Source organism: Mobula birostris, chromosome 10 (genome assembly GCF_030028105.1).
Source record: "Mobula birostris isolate sMobBir1 chromosome 10, sMobBir1.hap1, whole genome shotgun sequence".
NCBI lineage: Eukaryota > Metazoa > Chordata > Chondrichthyes > Myliobatiformes > Myliobatidae > Mobula > Mobula birostris.
The window spans coordinates 21,523,412-21,549,480 of NC_092379.1; the positions used below are offsets into that span (position 1 = coordinate 21,523,412).

Genomic DNA, 26,069 nt, shown 5'->3' on the forward strand with positions numbered 1-26,069 from the left:
GGGGACTTAACATTCATTTTGGGTGTCTGGAGTGTGGATGTGAAGATGGAGGTATTTGAAAATTATATATGATTCAAAGGGAGCATTCTGGATGCATTGTAAATACAGAATTGTCCTGCTGTTACATTTCATATTTAGCATATAAAAATGTCATGTAATATTGGGTCAGGCAGGCCTCTTTTTCCAAGAGTGTCTGGAGTATGATGCCTGCTGCTTGTTTTGCTGAATAAAGACTTCTATCACCACCAGCTTCAGTGTCTCCCTGGTGACTTCGTTCACAGTCACAACAAGGGCTTTACCTGTAATGGAGTGGACTGTATCCATGCATTTTTGTGGGCTTTTCTATTCAAGGGTGTTTCCATACCAGTCCGTGACACAACCCACACACTCATCCCACTGGTTCCCGTCCCCACTACTCCCCTCTGCCCTCCGCACCTCCCTCCCTTTAGTTCATGCTCCACCTTCCTCTCCCATCAGATTCCATTATCTTCAGCCTTTTGCTACTGTTCCATTCCCCATCTGCCCGTCCACCCGCTCACCTGGTGGCCCCTATCACCTGACAGCACCTGCTCTACCCCTTCCCTCGCCTCTTTACCCCGGTCACCTCCCCTCTGTCTTTTAGTCCACATGAAAGATCTCAACCCTACTTCGTCTCCAGTTCCACTCGAGATAGAGCTTATTCTACGCGCAGAGGCGCTTGGGTACGTAGTGTCTCCATTTCATTATTTGGAAGAGAATCGCAACTGCCATTAAACATCGTTTTCTTTTTTAAAAACAACACAACATGTGACCATCAAATGGCAAATTCGCTCCCAATGTTCCTCGAGGCTTCAGAAATACCGTGCGGAAATAATAATTCAACCTCCGCATGACTTAAAACAATTTGACCAGTGGCAGAGCAAGTCGTATGACGGCTCTGCGCGCAAAACAATGGGTGGGAAGGTGCCGCCTCCAAGCAACCAACAGCGGCAGGCGGTCTGTATGTGTCTCTCATCCTCTGTAAAACAGGTGGGAGGGCCGCAGCAACGCACATCAAAGTTGCTGGTGAACGCAGCAGGCTGGGCAGCATCTCAAGGAAGAGGTACAGTCGACGTTTCGGGCCGAGACCCTTTGTCAGGACCCGTAGGTCCTTTTAAACAATGGCGGTAAGGAACGGAACAGGAAGCTGGACGTCTGGTTCACCGTATCTGCCTGACGTTTACTCTGTTGCTGCCTTATTCGCTCTTCTTTGGGCAAACGGCGAAAGGCGGGAATGGTCTGGGTATGTTTACATCCCGACACTCTCGCAAACATCCTCTGCACATCAACCCCATCGAGGCCTTTCAATAGCCGATAGGTTTCTGAGGCGTTTATGGCGGTTGGTAAAAAGCTTTAAGGTCCATTGCTGCGCCTTCTGAACTGGAGTGTGGGTCAACGAATTTTAACCCACATATTTATATTTGTATCAATTTTTAGAAAAAAAAGACCTGTGCTCTGAAGTAACTGCACTACTATTTAAAGCAATAATCCTGTGATTCTTTCAGGAAAATGCTGTTAATTTTAAATCGTATTTTATTCTGTGATAACTTTTAATTGGTCTATTCGCTTTTCTGATTATGTCTTGTTGATTACAATATTCACACCTCCCATTTTTTGTATTATGAAAAACAATGCACTTTAACCCTCTGTGCCCAAACCTCAGTCTCGATATTATCACTTCCTCCCTCCTGCTCTTTCCTGCGTTCCTCAACCATCCCACTTCTCTCTGGATACCATTTCAAGTCGAAATAAGGTTTGTATTATCCCACATACAATGTATTTGCCACTGAATGTAAATCTTTTAGACTCCTGATTGTTGTGCTTGAATCAGACAATATTACAAATCTCGTCAGACTCGCTTCCTCCACCCACTGCAAAGGGAATACTGTAGTCCAGCTGTCATTTCACCTGTATACACTGAGAAATCATCATTTATCCTCACCTGCTTTTTCATGTTAAAATCAGGCACTACCAGTCCTACCCCTAATCTACTATTACTGTTTTTGAAACATCTGTGTAATTTTGTAAATATCCATAATTATTATTGTTTACGTAACATTCAACTATATCTTGATTTAAGTTGACTTCTCTACTTTTCCATCTCTTTCTGAATAATTTAGGATCCACCTCTGATGCTTCACACAGTCATGGAGTCAGCCCAGGAAAAGGTACTGTATCACTCGCTGCCTTGTTACTAATTCCTATCCTTTCTGCTTTCCCTTCAATAGTCCGTGCAAAATTTCTGAATTTCCTTCTTTCCTTTTCCCAGCATCGGTCTAAAAGCTGTTTACTTGTATGATGTTCTCCAGGCCCTTGTAGGTTTACCCAATATGTTAACACAAGCTGTGACCTTCTCAGTTCCAGAGGTGTCTCTCCCAACTCCACCTGCATTGCCACCACTGCTGTTGTCCTCATTGCCCCACTGATTAACCTTAATGCTTGAATTTGAAATATATCCAGTTTATTGAGCACACAGTGTGATGCTGGTCCATATACCATACTTCCTTAGTCCAGTATTGATCTTATTAATCCTATATATTGCTTTCAAGGGTTTCCTATCAGCTTCCCATTCCTTTCCTGTTAAACACCTCATAACATTTTGCACTTTCTGACTTTTGGTTATTATTTCTTTAATATGTGTTGACCATTTGAGTATTTTATCAAACTAAATTCCTAAAAATTTAATGGTATCCGCAGTTTCTAATTCTAATAGATAATTAAATGGAGAGAGAGAAGGGTGAGGATCGAGTTGTTGGTTTACAAACAAAGGCAGTGTTTGTGAGACTGCTAGCAAGCAGAGGCTGATGACAGGGCAAAACTGCAGTCAATGGGATGAGTTGCAATGCAAAAGGGGTACAAAAATCAAAAAAATGTGATGAATACAGGATTGAAAGAGTTATCTTTGAATTCAGACAGTATACGGAATAAGGTAGATCAACTTGTAGCACAGCTACAGATTGGCACGTATGACATTGTGGGCATCACTGAATCATGGCTGAAAGAAGATTATAGCTGGGAGCTTGATATACAAGGATACACATTGTATCGAAAGGACAGGCAGGTAGGCCGAAGGCGTGGTGTGGCTATGTTGGCAAAAAATTAAATCGAATCATTAGAAAGAGGTGACATATGGGAAGGTGTAGAATCATTCTGGGTACAGCTCGGAGTATTATGGGTAAGGGTGATGAAATTAAAGCATCGATTAGAACATGAAACTACGATGTTATAGCCATTACTGAAATTTGGTTGAGAGAGGGGCAGGAATGGGTGATTAATGTACCAGGTTTGTGAAGTTTTAGAAAAGATAGAAGAGGAGATAAAGAGGGGGTGTGTTGCATTACCAGTCAGGGACAATATCACAGCTGCACTCAGAGGAGACATAATGGAGAGGTCAAAAACTGAGTCCATTTCAGTGAAACTCAGGAATAGGCAGGGTGCAATCACACTGATGGGATTGAAGGGATTGAATGAGGGGACATAGCCTCAAGATTTGGGGGAGTAGATTTAGGATGGAAATGAGGAGGAACTGCTTTTCCCTGGAGAGTGGTGAATCTGTGTGAATTCTCTGCCCAATGAGCAGTGGAGGCTACCTCAGTAGATATATTTAAGACAAGGTTGGATAGGCTTTTGCATAGTCGTGGAATTGAGGGTTATGGGGAAAAGGCAGGTAGGTGGAGATGAGTCCATGGCCAGATCAGCCATGATCTTATTGAATGGCAGAGCAGGCTCGACGGGCCAGATGGCCTACTCCTGCTCCTATGTGTTGTGCACTACAGACCCCCTAATAGCCACCAGGACATTGAGGAACAGATATGCAATCTGATTAAGGAAATGTGTAAAAATAATGGGGTTGTTGACATGGGAAATTTAAAATTCCTGAATATAAACTGAGACCTTCTTAGTGTTTTTCCCACCCGCTTACTTGTAAAAATGCAATCCCCTTCTCTCAATTCCTCTGTCTCCGCCGTATCTGCTCTCAGAATGAGGCTTTTCATTCCAGGACGAAGGAGATGTCTTCCTTTTTTAAAGAAAGGGGCTTCCCTTCCTCCACCATCAACTCTGCCGTCAAACGCATCTCTCCCATTTCATGCACATCTGCTCTCACCCCATCCTCCCGCCACCCCACTAGGAATAGAGTTCCCCTTGTCCTCACCTACCACCCCACCAGCCTCTGTGTCCAACACATAATTCTCTGTAACTTCTGCCATCTCCAACGGAATCCCACCACCAAGCACATCTTTCCCTCCCCCTCCCCACTTTCTACTTTCCGCAGGGATCGCTTCCTACGCAACTGCCTTGTCCATTCAACCCCCCTCCCCGGTCCCTTCCTGTCCCTTCCCGCCAATCTCCCTCCTGGCACTTATCCTTGTAAGCGGAACAAGTGCTACACCTGCCCTTACACTTCCTCCCTCACCACCATTCAGGGCCCCAGACAGTCCTTCCAGGTGAGGTGACACTGCTGGTGTGATATACTGTGTCTGGTGCTCCGAGTGTGGCCTTCTATATATTGGTGAGACCCAACGCAGATTGGGAGACCATTTTGCTGAACACCTACGCTTTGTCCGCCAGAGAAAGCAGGTTCTCCCAGTGGCCACACAGTTTAATTCCACGTCCCATTTCCGTTCTGATATGTCTACCCACGGCCTCCTCTACTGTCAGGATGAAGCCACACTCAGGTTGGAGGAACAACACCTTATATTCCGTCTGGGTCGCCTCCAATTTGATGGCATGAACATTGACTCTCTAACTTCCGTTAATGCCCCACCTCCCCTTTGTACCCCATCCGATATTTGTTTGTTTATTATTATTAATTTTTTTTCTCTCTCTCCATTTTCTTCTTGTGTCCCTCTCACTGTACTCCTTGCCCATCCTCTGGGCTTCCCCCTCCCCCTTTCTTTCTCCCGAGGCCTCCCGTCCCATGATCCTCTGGTATCCCTTTTGCTAATCAACTTTCCGCAATGGCAGACCACATTGAGCAGCTGGAGCTGCGACTGGATTCATACGGGAGCATCCGCGATGCTGAGAAAGTCGTGAATATCGCGTTCAGTGAGTTGGCCACACCGCAGGTAAAGGCTACACAGGCAGAAAGGGAATGGGTGGCCACTGAACAGCACAGCAGTAGGCAGGTAGTGCAGGAGTCCCCTGAGGTCATCTCCCTCCTAAACAGATATACTGTTTTGGATACTGTTGGGGGAGATGTCTCATCAGGGGAAGGCAGCAGCAGCCGAGCTCATGGCACCATGGATGGCTCTGCGGCACAGGAGGGAAGGAAAAGGAGTGGGAGAGCTGTAGTGATAGGGGATTCGATTGTAAGGGGAATAGATAGGCGTTTCTGCGGCTGCAAATGAGGCTCCAGGAGGGTATGTTGCCTCCCTGGTGTAAAGGTCAAGGATGTCTCTGAGCGGCTGCAGGACATTCTGGAGTGGGAGGGTGCACATAGGTACCAACGATACAGGGAAAAAAATGGGATGAGGCCCGACAAGGTGAATTTAAGGAGTTAGGAGGTGAACTAAACAGTAGAACTACAATGGTAATAATCTCTGGATTACTACCAGTGCCACGTGCTAGTCAGAGTAGAAATAGGAGGATATTTCAGATGAATATGTGGCTTGAAATTTCAAATTTCTGGGGCAATGGGACCAGTTCTGGAGGAGGTGGGACCGTTACAAACAGGACGGTCTGCACCTGGGCTGGACTGGAACCAATGTCCGAGGGGGAGCGTTTGCTACTGTTGTGCAGGAGGATTTAAACTAATGTGGCAGGGGGATGGGAACAAGTGCAGAGAGACAGAGGGGTGTAAAATGAGGGTAGAAGCAAAAAGTAGTAAGGTGAAAAGTAAAGTGGCAGGCCGGCAAATCCAGGGCAAAAATCAAGAAGGGCCACTTTTCAAAATAATTATATAAGGGCTAAGAGTGTTGTAAAAGCAAGCCTGAAGGCTTTGTGTGTCAATGCAAGGAGCATTCGTAACAAGGTGGATGAATTGAATGTGCAGATTTAATGAATATGATATAGTTGGGATCACAGAGACATGGCTCCAGGGTGACCAAGGATGGGAGCTCAACATTCAGGGATATTCAGTATTCAGGAGGGATAGACATGAAAGAAAAGGAGGTGGGGTGGCATTGCTGGTTAGAGAGGAGATTGACGCAATAGAAAGGAAGGACATTAGCCAGGAGGATGTGGAATCGATATGGGTAGAGCTGCATAACACTAAGGGGCAGAAAACGCAAGTGGGAGTTGTGTACAGGCCACCTAACAATAGTAGTGAGGTTGGGGATAGCATTAAACAGGAAATTAGAAATGCGTGCAATAAAAGAACAGCAGTTATAATGGGTGACTTCAATCTAAATATAGATTGGGTGAACCAAATTGGTGAGGGTGCTGAGGAAGAGGATTTCTTGGAATGTATGCGGGATAGTTTTCTGAACCAACATGTTGAGGAACCAACTAGAGAGCAGGCCATTCTAGACTGGGTACTGAGCAATGAGGAAGGGTTAGTTAGCAATCTTGGCGTGCGAGGCCCCTTGGGTAAGAGTGACCATGATATGGTGGAATTCTTCATTAAGATGGAGAGTGATATTGTTAATTCAGCAGCAAAGGTTCTAAACTTAAAGAAGGGTAACTTTGAAGGTACGAGATGTGAATTAGCTAAGATAGACTGGCAAATGATACCTAAAGGGTTGACGGTGGATATGCAATGGCAAGCATTTAAAGATCGCATGGATGAACTACAACAATTGTTCATCCCAGTTTGGCAAAAGAATAAACCAGGGAAGGTAGTGCACCCGTGGCTGACAAGGGAAATTAGGGATAGTATCAATTCCAAAGAAGAAACATACAAATTAGCCAGAAAAAGTGGCATACCTGGGGACTGGGAGAAATTCAGAGTCCAGCAGAGGAGGACAAAGGGCTTAATTAGGAAAGGGATAAAAGATTGTGAGAGAAAGCTGGCAAGGAACATAAAAACTGACTGTAAAAGCTTTTATAGATATGTGAAGAGAAAAAGATTGGTTAAGGCATATGTAGGTCCCTTACAGACAGAAACAGGTGAATTGATCATGGGGAACAAGGACATGGCAGACCAATTGAACAAGTACTTTGGTTCTGTCTGCAGTAAGGAGGACATAAATAATCTTCTGGAAATAGTAGGGGACTGAGGGTCTAGTGAGATGGAGGAACAGAGGGTAACACATGTTGGTAGGGAAGTGGTATTAGGTAAATTGAAGGGATTAAAGGCAGATAAATCCCCAGGGCCAGATGGTCTGCATCCCAGAGTGCTTAAGGAAGTAGCCCAAGAAATAGTGGATGCATTAGTGATAATTTTTCAAAACTTTTTAGATTCTGGTTTAGTTCCTGAGGATTGGAAGGTGGCTAATGTAACCTTGCTTTTTAAAAAAGTGGGGAGAGAGAAACCGGGGAATTATAGACCCGTAAGCCTGATGTTGGTGGTGGGGAAAATGCTAGAATCAGTTATCAAAGATGTGATAACAGCATATTTGGAAAGCGGTGAAATCATCGGACAAAGTCAGCATGGATTTGTGAAAGGAAAATCATGTCTGACAAATCTCATAGAATTTTTTGAGGATGTAACTAGTAGAGTGGAGAGGGGAGAACCAGTGGATGTGGTATATTTGGATTTTCAAAAGGCTTTTGACAAGGTCCCACACAGGAGATTAGTGTGCAAACTTAAAGCACACGGTATTGGTGGTATGGTATTGATGTGGATAGAGAATTGGTTGGCAGACAGAAAGCAATGAGTGGGAATAAATGGGACCTTTTCAGAATGGCAGGCAGTGACTAGTGGGGTACCGCAAGGCTCAGTGCTGGGACCCCAGTTGTTTCCAATATATAGAAATGACTTAGGCAAGGGAATTAAATGCAGCATATCCAAATTTGCGGATGACATGAAGCTGGGCGGCAGTGTTAGCTGTGAGGAGGATGCTACGAGGATGCAGGGTGACTTGGATAGGTTAGGTGAGTGGGCAAATTCATGGAAGATGCACTTTAATGTGGATAAATGTGAGGTTATCCACTTTGGTGGCAAGAACAGGAAAACAGGTTATTATCTGAATGGTGGCTGATTAGGAAGAGGGGCGGTGCAACGAGACCTGGGTGTCATTGTACACCAGTCATTGAAAGTGTGCATGCAGGTACAGCAGGCGGTGAAAAAGGCGAATGGTATGCTGGCATTTATAGCGAGAGGATTCAAGTACAGGAGCAGGGAGGTACTACTGCAGTTGTAAAAGGCCTTGGTGAGACCGCACCTGGAGTATTGTGTGCAGTTTTGGTCCCCTAATCTGAGGAAAGACATCCTTGCCTTAGAGGGAGTACAGAGAAGGTTCACCAGATTGATTCCTGGGATGGCAGGACTTTCATATGAAGAAAGAATGGATGAACTGGGCTTGTACTCGTTGGAATTTAGAGGATTGAGGGGGAATCTGATTGAAACGTATAAGATACTAAAGGGATTGGACAGGCTAGATGCAGGAAGATTGTTCCCAATGTTGGGGAAGTCCAGAACGAGGGGTGGGAGCCCGTACCAGCTGTGCCAAGTCTACATGGGCCAGTTTGAGTCGGTCCACTGTGAAAACCTCCTCTGTTCCCCCAATGTCCAGCACGAACGTGGACCCGTTGTTCCTGATCATCTTAAACGGCCCCTCGTCGGGCCGCTGTAGCGGTGCCGGTGTCCGCCCCGTCATACAAAAAGAAACTTACAGTTCTGCAGATCTTTGGGTACGCAGGTCGGGCTCTGTCCGTGCTGTGAAGTGGGTATGGGGTCCAGGTTACTGAGCCTGTCACGTAGTCTGGCCATGACTGTTGCGGGTTCTTCCTCTTGCTCCCTTGGGGCTGGTGTGAACTCTCCTGGGACTACCAGGGATGTGCCGTACACCAACTCGGCCGACGAGGTGTGTAGATCCTCCTTGGGCGCCGTGCGGATTCCGAGCAGGACCCAGGGAAGTTCGTCCACCCAGTTAGGCCCTCCCAAGCGGGCCATGAGAGCCGACTTCAGGTGACGGTGGAAACGCTCCACTAGTCTGTTCGACTGTGGGTGGTAGGCAGTTGTGTGGTGTAGCTGTGTTCCTAAAAGGCTGGCCATAGCTGACCACAGGCTGGAGGTGAACTGGGCGCCTCTGACGGAGGTAATGTGGGCTGGTACCCCGAAGCGGGCTACCCAGGTTGCGATCAGTGCTCGGGCGCAGGATTCAGAGGTGGTGTCGGGGAGCGGGACCGCCTCTGGCCATCTGGTGAACCGGTCTATCATAGTTAGGAGGTAGCGCGCTCCTCGCGACACTGGCAAGGGCCCCACGTTATCCACATGAATGTGGTCGAACCTCCGGCGGGTGGGTTCGAACTGCTGTGGCGGAGCCTTGGTGTGCCGCTGCACCTTGGCTGTTTGGCACTGCATGCACGCTTTGGCCCATTCACTGATCTGTTTACGAAGTCCATGCCACACGAACCTGTTGGCGACCAGCCGGACAGTTGTCTTGATGGAGGGGTGCGCTAAGTTGTGAATGGAGTCGAAAACTCGCCGCCGCCATGCTGCCGGGACGATGGGGTGGGGTTGGCTGGTAGCTACATCACACAGTAGGGTCCTCTCACCTTGGTCTACGGGGAGGTCTTGGAGCTGCAAACCGGAGACCGCAGTTCTGTAACTAGGGATCTCATCGTCTGCCTGCTGTGCCTCCGCCAGCGCTGCATAGTCCACCCCCTGGGACAGGGCCTGTATGGTAGGTCTGGATAGTGCGTCCACCACGACGTTGCCCTTTCCCGAGACATGCCAGATGTCCGTCGTGTATTCGGAGATGTAGGACAGATGTCACTGCTGGTGGGACGACCAGGGGTCGGACACCGTGAACGCAAATGTAAGCGGTTTGTGGTCCGTGAACATGGTGAAGGGCCTACCTTCTAAGAAGTATCTGAAATGCCGGATTGCCAGATATAGTGCCAATAGCTCTCAGTCGAAAGCACTGTTTTGGAGTTTGGGTGGTCGTAGGTGTTTGCTGAAGAACGCCAGGGGTTGCCAGCGACCCTCAATGAGTTGTTCCAGCACGCCATCGACTGCTGTGTTGGATGCGTCCACCGTGAGGGCAGTAGGAACGTCCGTTCTGGGATGCACTAGCATTGTGGCGTTTGCCAAGGCTTCTTTGGTTTTAATGAAAGCGGCCGCGGCCTCTTCATCCCAGGTAATGTCCTTGCCCTTACCCGACATCAGGGTGAACAGGGGGTGCATGATTCGGGCTGCTGAGGGGAGGAAACGGTGTTAGAAATTCACCACATCCACAAATTCCTGCAGGCCTTTGGTTGTGTTGGGTCGTGGGAAGTGGCGGACCGCGTCTACCTTGGCGGGCAGAGAGGTTGCCCCGTCTTTAGCAATCCTGTGGCCCAGGAAGTCGATGGTGTCGAGTCCGAATTGGCATTTGGCCGGGTTGATTGTAAGGCCGAATTCGCTCAGTCGGGCGTAGAGTTGACGGAGGTGGGACAGATGCTTCTGACGACTACTGCTGGCTGTGAGGATGTCGTCCAAATAGATGAATGCAAAGTCCAGGTCGCATCCCACTGCGTCCATTAGCCGCTGGAACGTCTTTGCGGCATTCTTTAGGCCGAGTGGCATTTGGGGGAATTTGAAAAGGCCGAACGGGGTGATGAGTGCTGTTTTGGGGATGTCGTCCGGATGTCCCGGGATTTGATGGTAGTCCCCGGATGAGGTCTACCTTGGAAAAGATCCTTGCGCCGTGTAGGTTTGCTGCAAAGTCTTGAATGTGTGGCACAGGGTAGCGGTCTGGAGTTGTAGCCTCGTTCAGCCTGCGATAGTCGCCGCATGGTCTCCAGCCCCCGCAGCCTTTTTTTTTACAAAATTCTTTATTACAAATGTCGGTGCTATACAATATTTACAAACCCAGTGACTAACACATTTACTACACTACAAACAGACAATACATGTTAAACCAATATATTGCCATCCTCATCAATGATGGCATTTACACCTCGCGGAGCCCAACGGTCCTGGAACATCTTGACGGTCGCCGTGGACTGTGCGTATTCCTTTTCAATATTCACCCGGGCACGAACATACCCCCTAAACATAGCCAGGCAGTCTGCCCGGGGAGAACCTCCTGCCACCCTTTTCCAGGAGCCACGGATGGCAATTTTCGCCAGCCCCAGGAGCAAGTTGACAAGGACATCCTCATCCCTCTGTGCCCCCCTCCTTACTGGATGACCATATATGAATAGGGTGGGACTGAAATGCAACCAGAAGGCGAGAAGCAGCCCACGCAAAAACGCGAAAAGGGGCTGCAGCCTCACACACTCCACGTACATATGGTACACGGTCTCCTCCAGCCCGCAGAAGTGACACGCGGCTGGGAGATCCGTGTACAGACTAAAGAACTTCTTGCAGGGCACCGCTTTATGCAGCACCCTCCAGCCGAGATCCCCAAGGTGCATGGGAAGGACTCCCTTGTAAAGGGACTTCCACTGGGGACCCCCCTCACCTCCAGGTGGAAAGACCGACCGCCATGGCGTGTCGGGATGGTGGACAAATGCTAGGAAGTGGAGGGTGTGGAGCAGCAGCCCATAAAGGTACCTCCTGCCTGCATCCCTGAATGGGATTGTGGGTGTCGATGAAAGACGGCTCAAGTTGTGTGGATTCGTCTCTCGGGCAAGGCTGCGGGGCCTGGGCCCGACGAGCAGCTCAGCCCGAGTCGTTCCACACACCTGAGCCGCACTGACATCCGTTGAGACAGGACAAGGGTCGGCCAGGACCCCGCCCTCTGCCAGAGGAGGGGATTCCCGGCCTGAGGCAACCATGTTCCAGACTCTCAGTAGGTCCTGATAGAAGCCGGGCAGCCTCTGCAAAGCAGCACGGCTGACGCCCGCCGGTGGTAGCTGCATATCTTCGGCAAGACAGCAGCCCCTCCGGAGGAAGAAAGTCGCCAACACGTGCCACCTGGGAGGGTGCTCGGCGTACAGGAATCTCTGCAGAGTCCTGAGGCAGAGAGCCGCCAGTCGTATGCGTGCACACACCAGCGACTGTCCGCCCTCTCCTTCTGGGAGACTCCGAACCGCTGCAGAGACCCAGTGCTACCTGTTTCCCCAGAAAGAAGTCCACTAGCTTCCTCTGCATTCTTGCGACAAAAGGGTCGGGGGGGGGGTCAAGGTGACCATCCGGTACCACAACATGGAGGCCACCAGCTGGTTTATGACCACCACCCTGCCTCGATAGGAAAGCACCCTGAGAAGGCCTGACCAGCGCCCTAGCCGGGCCATGACCTTTGTCTCCAGGTCCTGCCAGTTCGCCAGCCAGGTCTCCCCAGAAGGACTCAGGTAGACTCCCAGATAGAGAAGACGTCTGGTGCTCCACTCAAAAGCTCTCATCTCCTCCAGCAGGGAGTCCACCTGCCACTGGCCTACTAAGAGTCCGGAACATTTCGCCCAGTTGATCCTGGCGGAGGATGCCGCCGAGAAAACATCTTGGCACTCGCGCATCCTCCGCAGGTCACAGGGGTCTGTCATCTTGAGGAGTACGTCATCGGCGTAGGCCGAAAGGACGACCCCCATGTCCGGTTCGCGCAGAACCAGACCTGTCAGCCTTCGCCGAAGAAGGCCGAGGAATGGCTCGACACAGATCGCATACAGTTGACCGGACATGGGGCACCCTTGACGCACTCCTCTTCGGAAGTGGATAGGTCCTGTCAATGATCCGTTAATCTTAACTGGGCACTCTGCGGCAGAGTACAGGAGCCGAACTCGGGCCACAAAGTGTGGTCCGAGCCCAAAAGCCTGCAGGGTGCCCACCAGGAAACTGTGGTTCACCCGGTCAAAAGCCTTCTCCTGGTCAAGAGAAAGAAACGCTGCCGGGGTCCCAGTCTCCTGGAGTAGGTGGATCAGGTCCCGTACTAGGTGGACATTGTCCTGGATGGAGCGGCCCGGGACTGTGTAAGATTGGTCAGGATGGACCACCTGTCCAATTACCGAACCCAGACGGTTGGCCATTGCCCGGGCGAAGATCTTGTAGTCTGCGCACAAGAGGGAGACTGGCCGCCAGTTCTTTAGCAGGCGGAGGTCTCCCTTCTTAGGCAGTAGGACCACAACAGCTCTTCGCCATGAGAGGGGCATTTCTCCGGTGGCTAGGCTCTCCCCTAGGACAAGGCTGTAATCATCCCCCAGGACATCCCAAAAAGCCTGATAAAACTCAACACTCAGTCCATCCAAACCAGGGGACTTGCCCCTCCGGAGTTGCCGAAGGGCAGTGGACAGCTCCTCCCGAGTCAGGGGGGCATCCAGACGCACTGCGTCCTCTGGGCTGACCTTAGGCAAATCCTTCCAGACCTCATTACACGCCTCCGCATTTGACGGATCAGGCGAGAATAAGGACCGATAGAATGAACGGACCTCGTTGTTAATTCCATCAGGGTCCGTGATGGAGGAGCCATCGGCAGCCAGCAGCTCCACTAGCTGCTTTTGAACTCCCCGCCACCTTTCCAACGAGTAGAAGAAGGGTGAGCCACGGTCCAAATCCTGCAGCATTTGGATCCGTGACCTCACGTACGCACCTCGGGACTGCTGAAGCTGCAGGTTCCTTAGTGCGTCCTTCTTCTCCTGGTATTCTTGCCACAGCTGCTGGTCTCCAGCGGTCGGACCGAGGCGGGACTCCAGGTCGAGCAACGCTCTCTCAAGCCGCTCAACCTCAGAGCTCCGCCTCTTTGTCGACCCCCTAGTGTACTCCCGACATAAAAACCGGATGTGGGCTTTGCCCACATCCCACCATAGCCGTAGGGAGCAGAAGTCTCTCCGCCTCTCCTTCCAGGAGACCCAGAAAGCTCGGAACGAATCCCGGAATCGGCTGTCCTCCAGCAGCCGGTTGTTAAAATGCCAATACCCGGATCCCACCCGAGGGTGTAGTGGAATAAATTCCATCCACACAAGGTGATGATCCGAGCACGACACCGGCCGCATGGAGGACGCCGACACGCGGGAGACGAAGGCCCGAGAGATGTAAATGCGGTCTATCCTGGAACCTCCTTCTCTAGACCTTCTCGAGAAGGCGCTAGAGTTGGGGTGAAGATTCCGCCAGCTGTCCACCAAGTCAAAGGAGCCGACTAGCTCCTTTAACTTTTTTGTCGATGCTGGGTCGCGTTGGAGGCCCGAACGGTCCTCCGCCTCGAGGGTACAATTGAAATCTCCCCCGAGGATGACGCAATCCCCACGATCGATGGAGCTCAGCAAGGTGGACAGCTGGCAGAATAGGCGCGTCTGCATCACACCGCGCCTGGGAGCATACACATTGATAAAATGCAATGGTACGCCATCCAGGCGCACAACCAGGTGGAGCAGACGGCCGGGTACAACGTCCTGGACTCTTTTAATTACTGGCTGGAAGGTCGGGGCCAACAGGATCGCCACCCCGCTAGAAATGGAGCTGAGGTGGCTCATGTGGACCCCGCCCCGCCACTCCAGGAGCCAAGCAGACTCGTCCCCAGGGATGGTATGGGTTTCCTGCAGGAAACTCACCGTATACCGCCCATCCCTGAGGACTGAGAGATTGTTATGCCTGCGAAGAGGACCCTTGCTGCCGTTTACATTGAGACTAGCTATGGTAAGCTTCATGGCGGGAGCACACTAGGTCTCAGCAGCTGTGCCCATTTCGGTGAGAGCGGAGGCGTCCTCCACCACACTGTCCGGAAAGAAAACAAGGTTACTTTTTGCCTTCCGGGCTCGAGCGGTACCAGCGACACCCTGGAGCGAGGCTGCTTCTCCCTCTGATGTCCCTTACTAGGTCATCTAGGAAAGATTTTAGTTGCCGTCTGTCGTTCCCCGCCACCGCATTCCTCTTTCCCTTTCGTCCGAGGATGACTCGCAGGGACCTCACCAGCCTCGGCATGCTGGGCCAGCGAAGCGAGGCTAGTTGAGGCCGGTGCTTGGCACCCTCAGAGGTGAGAATAAAATGCTTAATTTTCTCTACAGGTATCAATGGGGACTTCTCAGGAGGGGTGAGGATGTCCATTATTTCACTATCGAAAGAGTCCCCCTCCAACCCGTCACTGCAGACAGAATCCCCATCGGCCTCCCCGCATGTTCCAAAAGATGGCTGCGCTTGTGACCCATACCGCGCAGCGGGCACCTCGCTCTTACCTGCCCGCTCCACCGTCGCATCAGCCTCATCCACATTTGCGACAGTGGAGGGACAATCCCCAGGGACTCCCTGCAAGTCATTAATTGCTGGGGTCGACGTGCACAGAATATCGGCCTCCCCAGGGGGCAGGCATAGAGGGAAACCCGGCACCTTTGGTCCAAGGGATTCACAAGCAGCCTGGTGCTGAGAATGAGAGAGCTTTGTCTCGTCTCCTCTTACATTATTCGGTACACTGGCCTCCAGAGAGGCGCTGACTTGTAGGTCCTGGGTGGAGGCCTCCAGGGCTGCCTCATTTGTGCAAACAGGGCTATCACAAGCTTTTTGCACAACCACACCATCTACCCCAGGACTGGTGGCTACATCTGGGGACTCAGGTTTAGAACCAACCCCTACCCGGATTCCCACCCCTTCCTGGGACTCCCCCGCATCTACATCCCCTGCCCTCTTGCGGGAACGTTCCCTTCTCCTCTTCACGCCGGAGGAGCACACAGGTGCAGGCTTCACCGATGGGACGGCGCTTTCTGTTTCCATCGCCCCGTCTGCTTGCGCACCTCCCCGAGTCCCACGCTCCACTTCAGGCGAAATGGGCGTGAGCTCTGCGGCCTCAAAGGCCCGCTTCTTACTGTGTTTGGATTTCCCCTTTGCCTTCTTACTCCGCACAGACTCCACCCCGTCCCCCACCTGAACCACAGGGAGAGGAGCAGGGACCGACCCAACCGTAGGAGTAGGGGTAGGGGCAGGGTGAGGGGCTGGGGCAGGATCACGGGCGGGGCAGGGTCAGATGCAGGCGCAGACGCACGCGCAGGAGTAGGATCAGGAGCAGAGGTAGCTGGGGCACTGGTGCCCGAAAAGGGCTCCCTCGGGTTCCGGGCGGCAGGACAGTCCCTCCGAAAGTGCCCCACCTCCCTGCACGCATGGCACCGCGGGCGCTCGGAGCTCCAGTACACCTGATAATCCACTCCCTCGTGCCGGACAGTAAACCGGACCTCAACATCGTCCTCTCTTTCCAGCTGCATGAATACCTGACGCCGGAAAGAGATTATGGTGCGGAGGGTGCGTCTCTTAAATTTGCGTCGGATGGCAGTGATCTCCGACCTTACTTGCCCTAAACGGGCCAGTGGGGGAAGCAAGTCCTCATTTGGAATGAAAGGCTTAACATGCCCAAGCACGATACGTTGCGTGGGGGCCGTCACCAGCTCCATAGGTAAAAAGATGTTGTCTTCCGTGACTCCCCTGCTTAGGGCCCGGTGCACTAGCTCTTCATTCGCCAGATAAAACACCGCCTTTCCGAACTCCTTCTCGGTGACCAGAATACCACCTTTCCCAGCAAGGTCCTCCATTGCCTCCGTACACTTTTCTAGTGTCATTCCAGGGCGCAAAATACATTGCACCCCACGTTCCACCTTCACCGACCGAAACAGGGCGTTGTCCGAGGCCGGGGAGGCAGCCGCCCTTGCGTAACACCCCGAAGGCCCGCGACTCTCTGGAGACCGGTCCGGCATGCTGGCGCTCTTTCCAGTCCGAGAATCCTAAAGCGGTGCCGGTTAGAAGTCCTGGAACGAGTCGAATAACTGGCCGGGAAAGTTTGCAGTCGACAGTTCCTCGCTGGCTCGGCGCCAGGAAAGGCTCCGTCGGACTTGCAGAGACCCAGGCCGGGAGAGGCCGAAACGTCCTTCCAGATGCTCCGGCACCAACACCGGACGAAAATCAGGAAAACAATGGAGGAGGAACGTTGCCCCGATGTCAATGGGGGGGAACGACGGCGTTTGCCTCCGGTTTTGGAGCGAACCGGCTTCCTGGCGAGTTGCCAGCGGCCGCAGCTGGGAGCTACGCAGTTAGCAGCCGCCAACAAACCCAGCCCAAACCGGCAGTAAAACTCCACACCGAGTTGCCACACCAGCGCCGTCACTCACTCAGTTGTCCAAGAGACTTTTAGAGCCACCTCCAAAGTATTCCACGAACTTTATCCAGTAGTTTTGCCTCGATTTCTCCCAGCTCAGTCAGCACAGCTCCCCAAGAAGATGGGAGGGAGGCCCATCGGCTGTTGGAGCATTGTATGATCCCCAATTCCTCCATCTTCTTGAACTCCTCCTTCGCCAGTCGGAGCTTGTCCGGTGGGAGCCTTCGAGTACGGGCGTGGAGGGGTAGTCCCTGGGTCGGGATGTGGTGCTGTACTCTGTGTCTGGGCATGGCTGCCGTGAACTGCGGTGTCAGAACTGATGGGAAATCCACCAAGACCCTGGTGAATTCGTCGTTGGACAGCGTGATGAAGTCCAGGCGTGGGCCTGGCAACTTGGCTTCACTTAGGGAGAATGTTTGAAAAGTCTTGGCGTGGACTAGTTGCTTCCGTTGCAGGTCGACCAGCAGGCTGTGAGCTCGCAGAAAATCTGCCCCCAGGAGTGGTTGGGCCACGGCTGCCAGTGTGACGTCCCACGTGAACCGGCTGGAGCTGAACTGTAGCCGCACCGTGCGGGTGCCGTCGGTCCGTATTGTGCTGCCATTTGAGGCCGTCAGGGTGGGTCCCAGTTCTCTGTTGCGGGTGTTGTAACTGGGAGGTAAAACGCTGATCTTCGCTCTGGTGTCGACCAAAAGGCGGCGTCCTGACTGCTTGTCCCAGACATACAGGAGGCTGTCCTGATGGCCAGCCGCCGTAGCGATCAGCGGCGGCTGCCCTGCGTTTCCCGGGAATTTGCTGGGTGGTCGACAGCGGCGGGCCTCTGTGTCCCACCACTGGTGGTAGAAGCACCATTGGTCGTTGGGCTCCTCACTCCCGTCGCCGGGTTTTGTAGGCTCTGCTGCCGGGCCTGGTCTGGTCTGCCGTTGGGCACGCGGCTTGGTGATCTGTGCAGACGCCCCTCTCTCCTTCCTGGCATTCCACAGCACATCTGCCCGGGCCGCCACCTCCCGGGGGTCGCTGAAATCTGCGTCGGACAGCAGCAGGCAAATGTCCTCGGACAGTTGCTCTAGGAACACCTGCTCAAACATGGGGCAGGGTTTGTGTCCTTCAGCCAGGGCCAGCATTTCGTTCATTAATGCCGACGGCAGCCTGTCGCCCAGACCATCCAGGTGCAGTAAGCGGGCAGCTCGCTCGCGCCGTGAGAGTCCAAAAGTCCTTATGAGCAGGGCTTTGAATGCTGTGTATTTGCCGTCCTCCGGGGGCAACTGTATAAACTCCTCAACTTGTGCAGCTGTCTCCTGGTCGAGCGAGCTCACCACGTAGTAGTAATGAGCGGAATCGGAGGTTATCGGCCGAATGTGGAATTGGGCTTCTGCTTGTTTGAAGCATAAGCGGGGTCGCAGCGTCCAGAAGCTTGGCAGTTTTAACGAAACTGCATGAACAGATGCGGCGTTGGTCATCTCTGGTCCAAATATCGTTTGGGCCGTCAGGGTCACCAATTGTAGCGGTGTGCTACACACAGCGCTAGAATAACGACACGTAGTCGGTGAGTTGGAGTTGCGATAAAAAAGATTTATTCAAACTTCGCGGCCTCCTTTAAAGCCTTCCCCTTCCCGCCCTCCCCGGGCCGGACTGCTGTGGGGAATGCATATTCCCAGACCGTTTCGCGCACGGGATTTTCCCGCACTGGTGAAGATGGCCTGGCGCCCTTTTTGGGGGCCGGCCTCTCTGCCGGCGCGCGTCGTTTTGTGAGCCGGTTCGTGTGTGCTGGAAAGTGGGTCCCCACAATATTGTGGGGAGTGAAAAAGGTTAGCAACAATTACAGTGGGATGTTGATCAGCTGAGTAGGTGGGCTGAGGAATTACAAATAGAGTATAATTCAGATGAGGATGTCTCTGAGCGATGGCAGAACATTCTCAGTGAGGAAGGTGAGCAGATTGAAATGGTTGAACACATTGGCTGAAATGACAATAGGCAGAAAAGTGGATGTGCTGCTGTGGGGTGAATATGGGGAGTTGTAAAACAGGTTAAGATGTAAGACTCCATCAGTGATAATCTCTGGATAATTCCCAGTGCCGTGTGCTGGTGAGGTTAAAAATTTGACATATTGTAGATGAGTACATTGCAGAGACCTTGCACAGGGAGCAGGAATTCAGTTCTCCGGACCTTTCAGATGTATTCTGGGACAGACGTAATGTGTACGGATAATTTTGCACCTTAACTTAAGAAGGGCTGCAAATAAAAATAAAATGCTGGGAACTATGGACGAGTGAACCCAATATCTGTGGAATGAAGTTAATGTAATAGAGCAAAAATCAGTGGGAAGTTAGTTTGGGAAGATTTAAAAACCACCAGAAGTCAACAATAAAAGTCTTAAAGAAGCTAAAGATGGAATATGAAAATAAGCTAGCCAATAATATTAAAGAGGATACCAAAAGTGTCTTCAGATACATAAAGTGTAAAGAGAGGTGAGAGTGGGTATCAGACCACTGGAAAATAATGCTGGAGAGGTAGTAATGGGGATAAGGAAATGGTGGACAAACTGTACAAGTATTTTGCATCAGTCATCACTGTGGAAGACACTAGCAGTATTGTGTAAGTTCGAGAGGGTCGGGGGCAGAAGGGAGTGAAGCTGCCATTACTAGGGAGAAAGTTCTTGACAAACCGAAATGTCTGAAGTTAAATAATTCACCTGGACCGATGGTGCACACCCCAGGGATCTGAAAGAGGTGGCTGAAGGGATTGTGGAGATATTAGTGATGATCTTTCAGGAATCACTAGATTCTGAAATGGTTCCAAAAGCATAGAAGATTGCAAATGTCACTCCACTCTTCAAGAAGGGAGAGAGGCAGAAGAAAGGAAATTATAGGCCAGTTGGTCTGACCTCAGTGGTTGGGAAGATGTTGGAGTTGATTCGTTTTGGAGTACTTGGAGGCACAAATAGGCACAGTCATCAAGGTTTCCTCAATTGAAAATCCTGACTGATGAAACTTGGAATTCTTCAAAGAAATACAAAGCAGAAAAAACACAGGAGAATTAATGGATGCTGTGCATTTGAAATTTCAGAAGGCCTTTGACAAGGTGCCACACATGAGGCCGCTTAACAAGTTACGAGCCCATTGTATTTCAGAAAAGATATTAGAATGGCTGATTGGCAGGAGGCACAGAGTGAGAAGAGGAGCCTTTCTGGTTGGCTGTGGGTGACTGGTGGTGTTCCACAGGGTTTTGTGTTGGGACTGTTTCATTGAACATGTAATGTGTAACGTAACCGGCAACAATGAATATCAATCGAGACAGGTTATATAAAAACAACCAAACATTTATTAAACATGGATAAACGATAAGGGAAAAAATAAACAAAATCTTTAACTGGAAGTTAACAGATATGCAGCCGTTCACCAGCTCGCCAGTCGGCTCTGGTTCTTAAAGCGTTAAATGCAAAAACAGTTCTTAAAGTGATACAGTCAGATGTAGTTCTTAAAGCGATAACTTCGAAAGTCCAACAGTTTTACACGTTCAATTGGGAGAGACTTCTCTGGAGAAGGATTTCTTCACACATGCAACTTTCCTGCTGGTTCTGTCCACAGGATTCACGATGTCGAAAATGAATAGTTTATATCAACTGACCTTAAGTTCCTTTAGAGAGAGAGAGCACCTTTTTGCATGAACTCCTTTCTGTTTTTGGCAAGAGTTATCTCGATGCAGGTCGTACTTCTCCAACGGAGACTCAGTAAGGTCGATCCTTAAACTGCCAAACGATGCCGACTTCTCTCGATCCTTCGATTCTGTACTTTGATAAATTCTTCACCCTCCCTTCTACTGTTGGAATTGGGTAAATCAACACATCTAGCAAAAATTTCCAGTCCAACAATATGGTATTTTTCTAGAGAACGCAGTACTCCGTTTTAAACATGAAACTGTGTCACAAAAACAAACGCGCAACAGAAACGGAGACACAACACGCTCTACGTGGAAATCTACAAACTAAAAAACCCTACTGCGTCACCTGGGTCGACCCTTATATAGTCATGGGTCACGTCATCACGTGACCTCACATCGATGGGAAAATCACATCAGGTGACCTCCAAAAGACCATTACATCATTCTCACAGAAAAGAAGCACATCTCCTTGAGTATGTAACAAATGTCGATGACTGGGACGATGGAATTGATGGCTTTGTTGTGAAGTTTGCAGATGATACGAAGATAACTGAAGGGGCAGGTAGTTTTGAGGAATTACAGAGGCTACAGAAGGATTTAGCCAGATTAGGAGAATGGGCAATGAAATTGCAGATGGAATATAGTGGAATTCAGTGTCTGGAAGGGTTTGGTTATGCACTCTGGCAGATGAAATAAGAGGATAGACTATTTTCTAAATGGAGAGAAAATTCAAAAATCTGATGTGCAAATGGACTTGGGAGTCCTTGTGCAGGATTCCTTAAAGGTTAACTTGTATGTGGCATCATTGGTGAGGAAGGCAAATGTGATGTCAGCATTCATTTCAGGAGGTCTAGAAGGTAAAAGCAATGATGTAATGTTGAGACTTCAGAAAGCACTGGTGAGGCCAACTTGGAGTATTGTGAGCAATTTTGGGCCCCTTATCAAAGAAAGGATGTGGTGACATTGGAAAGGATTCAAAGCAAATTCATGAAAATGATTCCGGGATTGAAAGGCTTGTCATATGAAGACCGTTTGATGGCTTTGGGCCTGTGCTCAGTGGATTTCAGAAGAATGAGGGGTGATCTCATTGAAACAGATCGAATGTTGAAAAGCCTCAATGGAGCGGCTGTGGAGAGGATGTTTCCAATGGTGGGAGAGTCTTTAAGACCAGAGGACACAGCCTCAGAATAGAGGGGTGTCCTGCCAGAACAGAGGTGAGGACAAAATTCTTTCAGAGAAGTGGTGAATCTGTGGAGTTCGCTGCCACAGACGGCTGTAGGGGCAAAGTGTTTTGAGGCAGATGTTGATAGATTCTTGACTAGTTAGGGCAAGAAGGGATACGGGAAGCAGACAGGAGATTGGGGATGAGGGAAAATCGATCAGCCATGATGAAGTGGCAAAGCAGATTCGATGGGCCAAATGGTCTAATTCTACTGTTATATCTTAAGCTTTTAACGTAGGAGTTCTGAGAGTTAAGAGCTATTTCAGAAAACTGGGGTAGATTAGGATTAGTGAGTAAGGCTCTTCGTGTGGGAGATTATGTTTCATGAGTTTCCTCTGTTTAGTCCCTGCTTCACCTTCCGTAAGACCATAAGGTTTCTCTCTTTCTGCTCTCATTTCTTCATTACTGATCTATTAGGACTAGTAGTTTAGTGGGAATGGCTCCAGGAGCAGTGTTTTGCATTCTGTGTGGGATGTGGGGTGTCTGGGAGACTCCAGTCTCCTAGGTGAACACATCTGTACCAGGTGCGCCCAGTTGCAGCAACTGAGAGAATGTATTAAGGAACTGGAGCTGCAACTCGATGACCTTCGACTCGTACGGAAGAATGAGGAGGTGAAAGACAGGAGCTACAGGGAGGTAATAACCCCAAGGTTGCAGGAGACTGTCAGGAGGTTGGGGCTGAGAGAGAAAATGGATCAACCACGATGAAATGTCGAAGCAGACGCGATGGGTCAAAATGGCCTAATTCTGCTATATCATGATTTTAATGGAGGAGTTCTGAAGCTTGAGAGCTATTTCAAAAAACTGGGGTAGATTAGGATTAGTAAACAAGGTTGTGTGTGTGGGAGATTATGTCTCATGAATATGAACATTTGATCTGTTTCAATGAGGTCATTTTTCTGAAATCCACTGAACACAGGCCCAAAGCCATCAAACGGTCTTCATATGACAAGCCTTTCAATCCAGGAATCATTTTTGTGAATCTCATTTGAACCTTTTCCAATGTCACCACATCCTTTCTTTGATATGGGGCCAAAATTCTCACAATAATCGAAGTTGGCCTCACCAGTGCTTTCTGAAGTCTCAACAACTGGGTGACTGTCAGGAGAAGGAGGGGAAATGCACAACCAGTGCAGAGAGCACCTGTGGCTGTTCCCCTCAATAATAAGTGTTTAACTTTTCATACTACTGAGGGGTCGACCTTCCAGTGGGGAGCCAGAATGACCGGGTCTCTAGCACTGAGTCTGGTGATGTGGCTCAGAAGAGCAGAGATATCAAGAGGTCTGCAGTGTTGATAGGAGATTCCTCGGTCAGAGAAACAGAGATGAGGTTCTGTGGGCGCAGTAGAGACATGCAGATGGTAGGTTGTATCACTACTGCCAGGCTTAGGGATGTCTCAAATTGTGCCCATGGCAATCTCAAGGGTGAGGGTGAGCAGCCAGAAGTCTTTGCTATGAGACACTCCCAACTGCACCAACTTCCGGGATCTAGGCACACGAACACTCGGGAGTACGGATAGCTGGCACGGCCCCTTTTAGGATTCAGGATGATCCCGCTAATTGGTAGTCCTGGTTTTGGTGCTAAGAATTGACTATATAATGAATGACTGAACAGATATTTGATGCCACATGGAATATCATCAAGCAACGCACAGAAAATCCTGGAGGAACTCAGCAGGCCAAGCAGCATCTATGGAAAAGAGTATAGTTGACGTTTCAGGCTGGGACCCTTCATCATGGTGAGGGGTCTGCTGAGTTCCTCCAGAATTTTGTGTGTGTTTCTTGGATTTCCAGCATCTGCAGATTTTCTCTTGTTTGTAAGGAGCAGCTGATTAGTTTTGGTGCTCAATTGTAAGGTGACTAGTGATATCATCTCGTGTTTGCTTTGTGTCCAAATCTAGTTTGATACAGCGTATAAAATCTTGCTTCGCATACCCCAGCAATTGGTCCAAACCATCCTCATCAAGGACTCTCATCTCAGTACGATTGAGCCACATGGACCCAGTGGGATATCAAAATCTTTCCTGCACTGTGGCCAGCTGCAGTGAAATGATTTCCAGACAAGGTCTGGAGATCCAGAACCTCCAGGTAACCATACATCAACTTGCATAAAGAGGAAGCCAAGTTCACTCAGGAGAGCCAGTCAGTTCTTCTGTGGAGCCAGCACTTCTTCCATCCTTGGAAAGATTCGATGGTACCCAGGTTCTTGCCACAGCTTCCTCACACAATACTCATTAGTGTTTAAACTACAGCCATCCCAGTTCCCTTCAGAGCACGGAAAAGTGGCCTTCATTACCTCTCTCGTGTCTGGAAGACCCTGACCTGGGCTACTATGCACTGGGGACTCAGTCAGAGATCTGCTCGGATTCAGAGGAATTCATGGCCGCCATGAGGAAGGTATTTCATCACCCCAGAGGAGCCTGCGAGCCTCGGGCCGCCTGATGAAGATTCAGCACGGGGTATAGTCCACGGCCGACTACACAGTCGAATTTTGGATCTTGGCCCAGGAAAGTGGTTGGAACAGGGAGATCTTGGCCGTCACGCCGCCATGAATTCCAAGATGAACTGAAGTATTCCCTCGCCTCAACAGAGCCAGCAGAGAACTCAAAAGTTCTGATTGACCAGTCCATCCATCTCAATAATTATCTGTCAGAGCGAAAGTGGGACCACTTCAGGAAATCAAAGGGAGCCACTCCAAGGCCGGTTCCTACACATCGTAGTTCCACTCCCCAGCCTTAGACCATAACCAGCCTGTCACCTGCTCAAGGTCCAGTCAAACCCATGCAGCTCAGTTGCATGAGACTCTCTGCCGATGAGAGATCCCGGGATCGGAATCGAGATCGCTGGTTTACCTGCAGGGAAGTATGTCACCAGCGGGCCGTATGTCCCAGGCTGCAACTGTTGGGACGGCTAAGACGTCCAGTATCGGGAGGACAGTGATGCTGGTAGTCACTACTCCCTTCCCACTGATTCTGGGTTCGTGCTGAAGGCAGAGTTTTCCAGGGTAACAACTTAAGGCAAGTGGGGACTTCAGTGTACTAGGGCAGCGGGTAATTTTTTGGATTTAAGAACAGCCCATTGGTTCAACATACTGCAGCGAGAGTTGAGTCAACCCATGTCTGCAAATGTCTTGGACGGTCGTCCTCCAGGTTCTGGACAGATCCAGCTGTGGACAGACTGTGGATTTGCAGATGAGGACAGATAGAGAGATGGATACTTTATTGATCCCAAAGGAAATTACAGTGTCACAGTAGCATTACAAGTGCACAGATATAAATATTAAAAGCAGAAAGAATAAAAAATAAGTTACCTCAAACTGTCTATCAGGAGGGAGCCATCACTTCCCTGGCTATAGGTTGACTCATTATAGAGCCCAATGGCCGAGAGTATGAATGACCTCATGTAGCTCTGTTTGCAGCAGCACACTAGTCTTAGTCTACCACTAAAAGTGCTCCTCTGTTCAGCCAAGGTGGCATGCGGCGGGTGAGAAACATTGTCCAGAATTGCCAGGGTTCTCCGATGGGTCCTTTGTTCCACCACAGCCTCCAGTATATCCAGTTGGACTCCGATAACACAGCCAGCCTTTCTCATCAGTGCACTGAGCCTGTTAGTATCACCCGTGTTGATGTCATTGCCCCTGGACACCACCCCATAGAAGACTGTACTGGCAACAACAGACTGGTAGAACATGTGAAGGAAAGGCCTGCATCCTCCAAAGGATCTCACTCTCCTCAGGAAGTAGAAGTAACTCTGGCCCTCTTTGTGGAAGACATTAGTTTCTACATTATTGACTCTCCACTCATACCCCTGATCCTTGGGTCCCCTTGGCTGTCCCAGAATAACCCATCCAATAAATGGAGGGAGGGGAGAATCATTGCTTGGTCCAGTCATTGTAAGACAGTTTGTTTGTGGCATGGTGTTCCAAGTCCCGGACTCTCCTGTGACCAACAACCAGTAATGGGGCAGCCTTAGAGCTTCTGGACACCTAGTCCTGCCCTCAAGGATGGACAAGCCGGTTCCAGCAAATGGGACTGTGTGGGTCCTGACACTCTCGAGTCGGGATCCCACAGGAACCGGAGAGAGGGAAACTCTAGTTCAGGAGAGGACCAAAGAGATGCCCAAACAAAGAGTCCACCTTGA

General features: G+C 50.1%; 1 long non-coding RNA gene across 1 annotated transcript in view; it reads left to right on the forward strand.

The window, feature by feature from the left end:
- The first annotated feature begins 969 nt into the window (after positions 1-969).
- The window catches only part of LOC140204457 (uncharacterized), a 31,734-nt gene continuing 6,634 nt past the window's right edge, over positions 970-26,069 (forward strand). Inside the window, exons 1-2 of the long non-coding RNA XR_011887621.1 lie at positions 970-1,145; positions 2,139-2,186. This is a non-coding gene — a long non-coding RNA (uncharacterized lncRNA). The remainder of the gene's footprint in view (positions 1,146-2,138; positions 2,187-26,069) is intronic.